At 44.3% G+C, this 12,424-nt stretch overlaps 1 long non-coding RNA gene across 1 annotated transcript in view; it reads left to right on the forward strand.

Moving 5' to 3' along the window:
- The first annotated feature begins 5,963 nt into the window (after positions 1 to 5,963).
- Positions 5,964 to 12,424, forward strand: part of LOC109288902 — a 21,303-nt gene continuing 14,842 nt past the window's right edge. The window contains exon 1 of the long non-coding RNA XR_002095250.1: positions 5,964 to 7,155. This is a non-coding gene — a long non-coding RNA (uncharacterized LOC109288902). The remainder of the gene's footprint in view (positions 7,156 to 12,424) is intronic.

A 12,424-nucleotide genomic window follows, 5' to 3' on the forward strand; every position in this document is an offset into this window, starting at 1 on the left:
CTACACCTCCACCCCTTTTATCTACACGATCCCTCCTGTATAGAGTATAGCCATCAATACCCGTGGTCCAGTCATGGATGAGGGCAGCCAGTTTGGAAAACTAGGCATATAAAGGCAGAAACATCACCTGGCTGAGCACCATGGAACATTTAGAGGTAAGAGCAGGAGACTTTTGGTCCTGGGCATGACCTAAAATTGCACGCTGCAGGTAAAGGTGGCCCAGTGGGGCTCCTAGTGGCATGGGAGCCCCCAGGAAATGCCAGGCCAATTACCTCCCCAGTGAAAGGCAGGTAGAGGCACCTTAACCCCAGCCCCTACCATCTGGTGGGTAATTCTGAGAGCTGGGGGAGTAGTGGGGTCCAGGTATGCCCACATGTAAGCACCTGAGCCCAGCAGGAATGCAAGGCCCAGAGACCCCAGAGGGGGCAGTGCATAGAGTGTTGGGAGGCCCTGCACAGAGTAGGGCTGAAGTGGGAGTAGGCCTGAAGGACAGTCCCAGGGGCATGCTGAGTAGGGCCGAAAGGGAGTAAGCCTGAAGGCCAGTGCAAGGGCCAGCCTCATAAGAAGGTAGTTGCAAGCATGAGACAGATGCTTGCACCCCAGGGTGGGGTGTAGTGTAGAGTTGCCCGGTGAGGCGCTAGGGGCAGAATTAGCCAAGGGTTTGGCAGAAGGCCAGACCACATAGAGTAGGGAACTTGGAGGAACCGAAGGATTGTGTGACGAGGCCAGTATGTATGTAGTGATGGCCCAAGAGGGGCCACTCAAGGAGGAGCAAGGGCAGTGGAGTGTGGCCCAGTAATGGGTGGTATGCCAGAGGTCCCGGTGAGAGAGGGGTGGAGTGGAAGAGGCCTTCTTTGAGAGATGAGGTGGTGTTAATGAGCGGATGTGTGGATTCCGACTTTGGACTAGGTCTGCTCAGGACAGGGAGTAATATTAATCTGGATGCCATCTACGAGGCATGGGCTGCAGTGTAGGGGAGGTTCAGAGCCACAGATAGCACACCCTGGCATTGGGGCAGGGAATGGGCAGCCTCCCACATTAAACCACCAATTTATGGGAACAGCAAAGTTGTGGCTGGTGAGACTGTGCAGACTGCCCCACAGAGACAGGTGGGCGGACTGGCATGAGACCTGGCCCTGAGAGGTGCCCCCCATCACAAATAAATTGGTATTAGCACATTATAAGTGGTGGGGCCAGCTGAGGAAAATCAGGAACCCCTCTTCGGTAGCTGTCACCTCCTCAAGCCTCCGGTGTGGCGGCTCGCTCTGTCCCTTTTCCACACCTGGGAAATAAATCAATTCATAGATTCATAGAAGTAGGGTCGGAAGAGACCTTGTAGATCATCAGATCTGACCCCTTGCCCTGGGCAGGAGAGAAAACTGGGCTCAAATGATTCCAGCCAGGTAGACATGAAGCCTCCTCTTAAAGACCCCCAGAGTAGGAGCCATCACCACTTCCCTTGGAAGTTGTTTCCAGATCCTACCTGCCCTGACTGTGAAGTAGTGCCTTCCAATGTCTAGTCTAAACCTACTCTCTAACAACTTGTGGCTGTTATTCCTTGTTACCCCGGGGGACGCTAGGGGGAACAAGGTCTCTCTCAAACCCTGCTGGTCCCCCCTAGTGAGTTTATAGATGGCCACTAGGTTCCCCCTCAGCCTTCTCTTGTGAAGGCTGAACAAGTTAAGGTCCCATAGCCTCTCTTCATAGGGTCTGCCCTGCTGTCCCTGGATCACATGGGTGGCCCTCCTCTGGACCCTCTCAATGCTGTCCACTTCCCTCCTGAAGTGCAGCGCCCAGAACTGAACACAGTACTCCAGCTGTGACCTGACCAGTATCGCATAGAGGGGGAGGATCACCTCCTTGGCCCTGCTTGAGATGCATCTGTGGATGCACAACAATGTATGGTTAGCCCTACTGACCGTGACCTCACATTGTAGGCCCATGTTCATCTTGGAGTCAATAATGACTCCAAGATCTCTTTCTGCCACCGTGCTCTTGAGAAGGGAGTTTCCCAGTTTATAAGTGTGCTGCTGGTTCCAACTGCCCAAGTGCAGCACCCTGCACTTGTCAGGATTGAAACTCATCCTATTTTCATTAGCCCACCCCTGTATCCTGTCCAGGTCCTGCTGTAATCTGTCCTTCCCTACTAGCGTGCCCACCTCACCCCAAATCTTGGGATCATCAGCAAATTTAAACAGGCTGCTTTTCACCCCGTTGTCCAAGTCACTAATAAAGAAATTGGGAAGAGCAATTTATTAGCAGTGGGACCAGCTGAGGAAAAGAGGGAGCTGAGCTCCCAGCTATTGTGTGGCTACTGTGAGAGGACAATTGGATGCCCAACGCCATCAAAAAAGTTGTCACAGACTCTACAAGTGTTTCACGATGGGACACAAATCTCTTGCTGAGAGAAAAGATCATCAAAATAAAGAGTGTCAACAATGTTGGAGACAGAGCCAGACTCAAAAACAATCTGCTAAAAAAAGACAATTAGATGCAACTAGAAAAAGACATTCATCAGACAATGAATCTGAGGACTGAGCTACATGAAGAAGACAACTGGACTTGCAACAACACCAAGAGAGCCATGCGGCTGAATCCCAAAAGAAGGCTGCTGTGTAAAGACAATTAGAAGCACGAAGCCATCAACAAAGTTATGAAAATGAGTCGGTAGAAGAACGCATTACAAGAAGACAATTAGATGTCAGACAACATCAGGAAAGCTGGGAACATGAATCGCAAGAGGAGGCTGCTGTGCAAAGAGAATTAAATACAGGATGTAATCAAAAAAGGCGCACAATTGAGTCCTATCAAAATGCCACGGTCAAAAGATGAGTAGATGCAGAATGCCATCAACAAAATCGTCCAAGTGAGTCTCAGGAAAAGGGCGCTATGCAAAGACATTTAGATGCCACACAACATCAAGAAAGCTAGGCAAATGAGTTCCAAGAACATGCTGCGGTGAGAAGACAGTTAGACTCTGTTCACTCTGCAAGAACACAACAAAGACAGTTCCAAATAAGAGACAGTCATCTGTTAAGAAAGTCAGAAGTAGAAAGGCATTACTATGGTAAAATGGATGTCATTTGCCAATTTTGTCATTCTTTAAATGTCCCAGGACCCACAGAAGCCAGGAGAACTTACCAGGAGAGCAGGACGCTGTGTGGGAGGGAGAGCCCGCGCGGCTCTTTAGCCGCATCTATGTACAGCTGCAGCCGGCAGCTGACGGTGACGTCAGACGCCGGCCGGGAGATTTAAAAATGGCGCTGCCGCTCCGGAGGCAGCGGAGGGAGAGAAGAAGGAACGGCAGGGAAGACGGTCCCTGTCGTTAGCCCAGCTGGACAGGAGCTGCAGAGCCAAAGAGCTGGAGTGTCCGGTGGCCGAGAGAAGAGGCGGGATAGCTGGATCCCCAGCAGAGCGAACCTGTGGCGCCAGAGCAGGGGAACAAGAGGGGATCAAGATCACCCAGGAAGATCCCGAGCAGCAGGAAGTAAGTGCTGTGGCCGGGGGCACAGGAAGTGCTGAAGAGGAGGGTGAGGCCGAAGATGCACCGGGCTGGAGAGAGAGTTCGGGGCGGGGTCGCCGCCAAGAATAGAAGGCGACGATTGAGGATTAAAGGGGACAGCGCGGTATACCCAGCCAAGAGACGTTACTCCGGGGCAATATCATAAGGGCACGGGTGGTAGGTCAGGGAGGTACTCCTGAAAGAGGGATCACAGGGAGGAAGCACACAGCTGAGGGTTCAGGTGACAAACCGGTGGTGGGAAGTATCCCGTGCGATAGGGCTGGGACACCTACGCAAGTGAGGGAGGAGTCTGTAGGCACTTCACTGAGTCGGTGCAGGGAGGTGAGGACCACAGGTGGCGTGAAGCCGGGGTGTAGGGGTGGCTGGAGCCCCGTGTGTAACTGACTCGGCCAACCCGGGACACCGAGGGACCGTTGAACTAGCCCCGCCCCACTGGGATAACAGCGAAGTCATGGCAGGTGAGAATCAGGGTTGGTGAAGCGGGAAAGACAACTCAATGGCAGTAACACCAATGCTCGGTGCAGAGGCTGGTCACCCGAACGGGGAGCTACACTACTAGTACGGTTCTACGAAGGCCCGTCGGGGACGTTAAACTTCACAGCTGACCAGCCATCAGATAGTTTAAAAATTGCTGTCACAAAGGAAAAGTGAGATTGCCTGACCATCATGAATTTCCTTTGTTATTGAAATGGGTCATGAGCAACCCACAACATATGTTTTATGAGAACTTCCAGAGCAACATTTAGTTGTTTAATAGTTCTTTAAGTTTTGCATCTTTGGGAGGAAAAATTGTACCCATTCTTGGACAGAGCCCATATTCCTTTTGTGGCCATGGACAATTCTATCACCCAAGCCTAGAGAAGTAGATGCAAGATCCTATGGCCAGCTTTATATTTTGGATGCCAATGACCACCTGCAGGTGTGGGCTAATGCCCTCATTCCTGCTGCCATGGTAACTGGCAGCTGAGGGGTTCCTAACTGACTGTTAGGGCTCTCTCCTTAGCCATTTCACCCCTTAAAGGAAAATGCACCTTAGTGCCCTGCGAAAATGATGTAGTGAAAAAATACATGATACATGGACCATGTGGTACTTTCAACAGTAATTCATGATGCATGAATGAGGGAAAGTGTACCAAAGATTTTCATAAGCAATTTCAACAAGAAACAATAGCCAATGTCAATGGATATTCTTTATAGAAAAAAAGCTAAACGCATACAATCCAAGTAGGCAAAAACACAGCAGACAGCCATTATATCGTTCCATACAATAAATATCTTTTGTTAAAATACAATGGTCATATCAATGTTGAAGTATGCACATTGATAAAGTCCATCAAATATATCTTTAAATATGTTTACAAAGGGTATGACTGCACCAATATTAAAATAGTAAATAATCAATGACTACAACATGATGAGATAGTCTCTGATGGTGTCACATACCTTGCATCGAGGTAATTGGCTATGTGGACAGTGCTGGAAAACCATAATGCATGATAGATCTCATGGAATCATTAGATTAGCAGTTTATTTGCCATTCCAACGATCAGTATATTTTCAACCAGGACATGAATGTGAGGCCATCGACACAGACATTTCAAAAACAACTTCAAATGTTTGGTTTTCATTAAATCACAATTGCCCCGAACTGTGATAGTATTTATACTGTGAAATTCCATACCATTATGTTTTTCAAAAAGGTGTTTGGCAAAGAAGACAAAGAGGTGGACACAGTTCTCCCTAGGATGTATTCAGTGAATCCAACTGATATAAAAAGATTCTGTTTAAGAATGCTATTATTGCACATCCATGGAGGAACCCGCTTTGAAGAAGTATGTACCATTAACAATGTCATCTGCAATACATTTCAAAAAGCAGCAAGACAATGAAATTTGCTGGCCAATGCTGAAAAGTGGAGCCACTGTCTGGAGGAAGCAGCTGGACTTCGAAGGGTCAGACAGTTGATGCAGATGTTTGCATTCATTTGCATATTTTGTAAGCCATCTAATGCATTTCAGCTATGGAAACAATTTAGGGATGCCATGACAGAGGACCATAGAAGACATCACAATTCTGACATGGCAGTATAAAAGGCATTGCTGGATGTACAAGAATTGTTGATGGTTCATGGACTGAATTGTACTTCTTTTAGTCTCCCTGACCCAGGGGTGATTGTTGAACAAAACAATGACACCCTTTACAACATCGCCAAAGAATTCGCAGAGGCAGAACAATGAATTAGAAACTTCATTGCACAACAGAAATATACCTTTGATAAAATTGTTACCGCTATAAATGGAGACAGTGCAACTCACTGCTTGTATTTGTATGGACCTGGAGAATATGGGAAAACTTACTTATATAACACCTTCGCAAGTTACATTAGAGGAATTGGACAAATTGTTCTCCCTTTTGCAACAATGGGAATAGCTGCTCTTTTAAAAGGAGGAAAAACAATACACAGTGGCTTCAAATTACCTATCCCAATACTTGAAACATCTACTTCACATATGAGCTTACGTTCACCTGAAACTGCCAGCCTGAAAAAGGCCACATTAATTATAACTGATGAAGCCACTAAGATGCACACTCATGCACTTAGATGCATTGATTTATTGTTAAAAGAGATTATGCAAAATGATACACCCTTTGAAGGAAAAATGCTTTTGTTAGGTGGATACTTCAGACAAACATTACTAATCACAGTAAGATTTACAAGAACCAAGATGACTGAGGCATGCATAAAAAATAATCATCTGTGGTCACATTTTACCAAAATCAAATTATCACAAAGTATGAGAACTGAAGGACAACATCAATTGAATGAATGGACTCTTAAAACTGGTAAAGGAACTATGTCGAACGATTATAGGTTGCCACCAGATCTAATAGAAATACCAGAAACCTTTATTGAAATGGAGTCCATTGTCACAGCAGTTTATGGGAAACACATCAAAGCAGGCAACTTGGATTCCCTTGTGAAGAAAACTATCATAACTCCTAAAAATAAACATGCCATGGAATTGAATACTGAAATTATAACTTTGCTGCCTGGTTAAATGAAAAAATACTACAGCACAGATTCTATGATCATGGATGATTCAAAAAAATCAAACTACTTATCTCATTGAATTTTTAAAAGTGCAAACACCATCAGGACAACCACAGCATGAATTGTAATTGAAAATTGGTGCTATTGTTATGTTAATCAGAAATATGAATCCAAAAATGGGACTGTGCAATGGAACTTGACTGATAAATAAGAGGATTACACCAAAATTTCCTCGATGCTGAAATAATTACAGGTACTAATATAAGAGATTGCATCATCATTCCTCAGATTGATTTGGCTCCATTGGACACACAACTACCTTTCATTCTAAAAAGGAGACAATTTCCTGTAATAATAGCATTTGCAATAGCAATTAATAAATCACAAGGACAAACTTTTGACTCTGTTGGACTCTACTTACCAAAACCAGTGTTTTCCCATGGACAACTGTATGTGGCCCTAACGAGAGCCAGGAATAAAAACAACTTAAGAACATACATTTCACTGGTAACAAACAAACAAGGATATTTAAACAGTGATGAGAAAATATTCACCGAAAACATAGTCTTTAAGGAGATATGTGGTGATAACTGATTCCTGCCACATCTGGATGGTTAACCAAACTGTAAGCAACCCAAAGGAAGATCAGGTAACTAACTCCAGTGGCATATCGAGTCAGAGAATGAGGAAGTAATTCATATCTTTAAATGTTCAGCCTACTTCATTTAAGTTTTATACATATTTACTTTATTTATAATACATATAAAAAGTGAAATCTGTTTGTTTTTGTTATTTTAAATTCGTCCATCATTCATAACGGGCAATTTGCTAGTCTTAAATAACTGAGGACAAAATGCCCTTGTGCACATAAATGTTTGTCAAGATGAGACAGCTTATGCTAATCAAATATTAAACAGACTATTTTAATACTAGCAGATGAGTATTTTTGGAGAGAATGTAGGTTATATAGCGTCACCTATCAATAACACCCTTGTGATAGTTTCAGAGATTCTGAAATAATGAATACATTGATTTTAACACAAATGATTTTCCTAAATTACACAAGCAGTTCGGACTTATAAACATTGATATTCAAACATTAAAATTCACGTTAGTTATAATCCAAATGCAATCATTTCTTGGAGAAATACTTAATGGTTTACTATCTGCACCTTGTGCATTTCATAAGGCTAAGAAATAAAATGAAAGTTGTCTCTCATTTAAACTTAAAGTGGGCAATGTGACTAACATAATTAGATTTTGACTAAAAGATAAAGGTTAACACACTTGTTGAATATGCCGCAGTATCTGCTGACTATAGGTAGGCAAGTCCTTGAGAAGTTTCAAGTTCCAAACACCTTGCTGAAACACAGTTTCACTAGTGCTATCACTTAGGCCCCTTCTATGTACACAGATAAAGACACAATGGGATCTAAAGCGTGATTCACACAATCATGCTTCTTGACATGGCACATGTGCATGGCAGGAGGCGCAACTGTAGGATAATACTTTAAATCCCATCATGCCTTATTGCCAGGGCAGGGGGAGCCCAATCCCAGGCTCTTCCTGTGCTGGTAAGAAGCAAGCTCCTGTTAGGGTGACACTATTTGGATTTTGGGGAGCACTGGATTTGCAGCTGAAAAAAGGCTTTAATCTGTACATCAGCAAAAGCTGCTGACCACAAGGCAGAATGATGTATTAAAATAACTTTGCAAATGATTAGGCAAGCAGTTTTCTAACAAGGTTGTAGTGTTAGAGCCCATTGTGTAAAAAGAACAAGATGCAGCCCACCAGCTATCATCAGGAGACAAAGCAGAAGCAAGACCTTGGAGATGAAAAAAGGAGTCAGCAAGAAACCAGAAAGAACCAGCAAGTGACCAAGAGAAGCCAGGTTCATGGCCTTATGCATGCACTCTTAGCAGAGAGGCATGTAAATGAAGAAAATGCATAGTCAATTCCATGTTAATGAAGTAAACAATGAACAGAGGCAGGGCTTAAAATGGGAAGAGAAATGGGTAGAACTAAAGGAGGGGTGGAGGTGGAACAAATGTTAATGAGCATAAACCAAGTTGTATAAAATGTAAAAAGAACTAATGTTCAGTGCAAATCCCCAGTTTGTTGGTTTTTTGGGACCTTTGCCCGAAGCTGTCTCCATTCTAGATAAAGCTGTTGTGAGCAATGTATGCAAGTAGCATTTGCTCCCTGCTTGCTCTGGCTAATAAGTAACAGGATCCATGAGCGATTGGATCGTCATCCTCATAGTTGCTGGGCGCCACTTGGAGTTGGGGTCTAACAGCTCTCATGACTGGGAGCCCCACGCTCCAACTGAGTAGCTCCAAGCTGCAAGGGTGCCTCATGTACCCCCAGGGCAGGGGGATTGCCCTTGTGGTGATCCTCTGGCCCCGGGAGTTTCCCACACCCCCGGGGTCAGGAGATCACCCTCGTGGTAACCTTCCAGCTCCATCGATATCCCACACCCCCAGGCCAGGGTGAAATGCATTAGTGGTGATCCTCCCACCCTGGGGGTTTCATGCACCCCGAGGATGGGGAGAACACTGAAGCTGCAATCCCCCCACCCATAATCAGACTTAGGCATGGGTGGTTCAGGGCACCCTGGTCACATGGGCACCAGCAGTGTGGTGCAGCTCTGCCAGCAGAAGTGGTGGCACAGGAGGGACAGGAGGGGGCAGGGTGGTGCAGTGCAGCTCTGGTATTACTATTCAGGCAGCTAAGGGAGATGATCATTAACACCTGTGAAGTAAAAGACAACGGGTCATCAACAGGCCATTAACTTCCTTATCTATCTGAATAGTAATATGTACAAGAGTTGCACAGCGGCATTGACAGAAGTAGGGCCAGAGCCTGGATGCTCATTTTAATTTTCACTGGCCATGAAAATTAGAAGGAAATAAAATGTTACAAGTACCTAAGAAGAGGATGTCAGGGTCATAGAACAGGAGATGAAAAACTCAGTTAATGACCGCAATGGAAAGAGATGCAGACGTGATCAAAAAATACTTGGACTTTGTTAATAACACCCTGTTCATTGTTGACATGATCTGTGAGAATTTTCCAATGTCACTGCTAAGCCAGCATGAAAAACATGTTGGAAGTGCAGAATTGAAAGCATTAAAGCTGCTCAGTACCAAACAGCCAAAGTCCATGATGCCCTCATCACATTGGCTAAATTGGGCAAACAACTGCTGGTATCCATCATAAAGTGCTCACCCTGGGATGATTTGCATAATTTTTTCTTTAAATAAAATTTAATTTAATTTAAGTGACTTTTGTGGAATTTCCTCTTTTGCATTTTTTTTAGTAAATTATTTTTAACAATTAGACTATAGCTTTATTTCTGAAATGGGGGCAGGGGATAGTGCCAAAATAGAACTTATTTGCCCAAGACACCATTTTCCCTAAGGCTGGCTCTGCTCCCACACCAGGGGTTTCATGCTCCCCCCTGTCCAGGAGATCTCCACAGTGACAATCCTCCTGCCCTAGGGCTTTGCTGAGAGGTGCACTGCAGGGACCCAGCATCTGCAGCTGTGGGTTTCTCGGTCTTAGCAGCTGCACAGTCCACAACTACTGGGGCTGAGAGTCCCCAGCAGTTTTGGGACCCGTGTGGCTAGGAGCCCTTTTGAGATTTGTGATGTGATGATCACGGGTGATCTCAATGCAAATTCATTGGTGTCAGAGGGCTTGGCTGTATATTACAGCTTCCTTGGTATGTTTAGGGCGACTGTTCGTTCTGTGCCGATATGTATGTTTGCCCATGGGTTTCTTGTATATGGTGGCTTGTATTGTACTATTGTGGATATTGGGCATGGTGTCTAAAAATGAAATGTTGGTGCTGGAGTATTCAAGAGAGAGTCTGATGGCTAGTTCTGAAGAAATGTAAAACCTGTCAACATAGCTCTGCCACTCCCACAATAACTACACACCATAACAGAACCACATATATGTAGGAGATGCCAGAATATGTAGGAGAAACCAAACAACAAAACTGGATATCAGAATGAACGCACACTGAAAATCTATCAAAGACAAAAATACCCAATTACCTGTGCGTGCACACTTCTCACAAAAAAATCACTCTCCAATCTCAGCTCTAATCCTCAAAGGGAATTTACAAAACGCCTTTCATAGATGAACCTACAAACTTCACTTCATAAATCTACAAAAAAAATCATGGACTAAATAAGGACATTGGATTTACAGCTCATTAGAGTCTGCCTGCCATCCGATAACTCCAGGTAACATCTCTATGTTACCAACTACAATCTATCACAAGTTCAACCTTCCCCCCTTTCCCTGCCCCCCTCCACCTATCTGTCTCATACCTATTGTCTCCCATAGCCTCTGATCCTCACTGCTATGCATTTGCATTTTCACAGACCTACATTGTGCATATTGGCTTTTATTCCATCCAGGAGAACACAAAACAACAGCAGACTCTCCCTATGCCTGAAGAAAACTGTTTGTGCCCAAAAGCTTACAAAGAACAATTTTTCCAACTATTCAGCTGATCTAATAAAATATATCACATTTACCTAAAGAACCTTTTCTGCCTATGTCCTTAGACCAACACAGTTACAACCAACACCCCCAAAATAACTGTATTGGCTTCATGCTCATGGGCCAGCTGGGGAATCCTACAGGAGATGTTTACCCAGTTTAAGAACTGCAACACACCATCTGAAATTTATAACATTTTGCACATGCTGATCTCTTAATACCTTCTAATATTTACTGCATAGTGCATGTGATTTTATCCATTGTACAATGTGCCACCCTATAGGACTGAATCACAACTAAGCATCTTGACTACCGTGGCAATTATGAAGATTCCATGCAGTCTCTCTCTTTCACATTTGTGAGCAGTAGGAAAATAAATAAATAAAAAGCACAACATTACAATTGTATCCATTCTACAACTTTGGATTAAAAGTTTTTCATTTTAAATAAATATCTTTTTTTTTAATTAGTTAATGCTGAACTTAGAAATTGATGCATTTTTACACTGAAACTGAAACCACATTCCACTGCAAAGTTTTTATACTAATCGTTCACATTTTATGAATACCATTCAAAAGGTTTCTTTTTAGTATCCATACCTTGTTCACATAATCTGTACTACTGTGGTGGGACCACTGATTTATATTTCATAGATTTCATAGACATTTGGGCTGGAAGGGACCCCGGAGGATCATTGAGTCCAGCCCCCTGAGGGGCAGGAAGTCAGCAGGGATCATAGGATCCAAGCAAGTATCCAAATGTGTTTTGAAGGTGTTCAAAGTAGATGCTTGAACCACCTCTGGTGGCAGTCTATTCCAAACCGTGGGGGCTCGGACAGTGAAGAAGTTCTTTTTTATGTCCAGCCTGAATCGGTCACAGTGAAGTTTGTGACCATTCGATCTTGTCATCCCTTGGGGGGTGCTGGTGAACAGACGTTCTCCCAGATCCTGATGAGCACCCCTGATAAACTTACAGGTGGCCACCAGATCACCCCTGAGCCTACACTTTTCCAGGCTGAATAGCCCCATTGTGCTCAGCCTCTCGCCCTAAGGTCTGTTTTCCTGACCTCTGATCATGTGCGTGGCTCTCCTCTGCACTCTCTCAAGCTCCTCCACATCCTTTTTGAATTGCTGAGCCCAAAACTGGATGCAGTACTCCAGCTGCGGCCTTACCAAGGCCGAGTACAGTGGGAGAATGATGTCTCGCGATCTGCTTGAGAAGCATCTATGGATGCAAGCCAGCGTTTTGCTCACTTTACTAGCCGCAGCATCGCACTGAAGGCTCATGTTCATCTTGTGGTCAACCATGACCCCCAAGTCCCTTTCATCTGTAGT

The sequence above is a fragment of the Gavialis gangeticus genome, unplaced genomic scaffold (assembly GCF_001723915.1).
Source record: "Gavialis gangeticus isolate Ggan-Ray unplaced genomic scaffold, GavGan_comp1, whole genome shotgun sequence".
In the NCBI taxonomy this organism is placed as follows: Eukaryota; Metazoa; Chordata; order Crocodylia; family Gavialidae; genus Gavialis; species Gavialis gangeticus.